We start from the raw sequence: 1,042 nt of genomic DNA, 5'->3' as shown, positions 1-1,042 counted from the left end.
TTAAGAGATGTTTACATCCCTGATTTAACACTCAGCTAAGAAGAAGTCCTTCTCCCCAGGTGAGGTAAGAGCTGTGGGAAATGCCCCTGTTGCCACCAGCGGTCAAACTGGTCCCTCTCATCAGGCAGCCATCGCTCAGCTGAGCAGTGGTACCCAACTTCTCACTGCTTTCATTTCTCCTGGTGAGCACGTACAGGGGAAACCATCTACCCGCACGAAGCAAATGGAGGGAGACACGGGATGAGAAACACCACCAAAGTTTCAGATGGTCTGCTAGGGCGCCGCTCTGACGGCTGTTTCCTATGACTGTCGCCAACCAAATTTTGTGGCTCCACACTGTTGCATCCTTTTATGATGAAGTTCCCTCAGAGAATAACTTGCTCACTTTAATCATGTTTGCTCGAAGATTTATGGCTTGATGCTTATTCACTGGTGGAGCTTCTCGACACGAAATGTCAGTAAGCTTGTTATAAATCACTCCTGGCATTCCTGCTCTATCTATTATTTGTCCAGGAGTATTTCTACCTGAAAGTGATAAATTCCTGCTATAACTGCTTTATGTGCTTCAGTAATTACACTGAATTACACAGGGATGGTGATGGCTGTGTCTGTGGAGGTACCACCTCGAAAACAACAACCTGTAAAAAGAGATTGAGCTGAACCCTGAGGTGCTCCTGGATGCAACAGGCTTACGAAAAAAACATTCTCGAACCCAAAAGTAATGGTGACTAGTGAAATACCTCTTTCAGAGTGAAGCTAGTGGATGGGTGGAAGGGAGGAAATTTTTTAAGTCAGGGTGGAAAGGCATTGGCAGGGGGCGGGTGCCCCCCAGCCCGGGCGCCTGGCATGAGGGCAGGGGCCCTCAGCACAACGCTGCGCCCGCCTGCCCGTTTCAAGTACATGTTTGTGCTGTGTTAGACATGTTCTTTACAGAGAAACAGATACTGAAAGACATATCTAGACATACCGGGTACTTGACCGCTTTGGATGCCGCTGAGCTATCTGCCCCCGCCTCTCAGGCCGGCCGCCTTGCCCTCAGCCT

The sequence above is a fragment of the Athene cunicularia genome (genome assembly GCF_003259725.1).
Source record: "Athene cunicularia isolate RWA chromosome 7 unlocalized genomic scaffold, athCun1 chr7_part1, whole genome shotgun sequence".
In the NCBI taxonomy this organism is placed as follows: domain Eukaryota; kingdom Metazoa; phylum Chordata; class Aves; order Strigiformes; family Strigidae; genus Athene; species Athene cunicularia.
Note: the sequence above shows the minus strand (reverse complement) of the source record.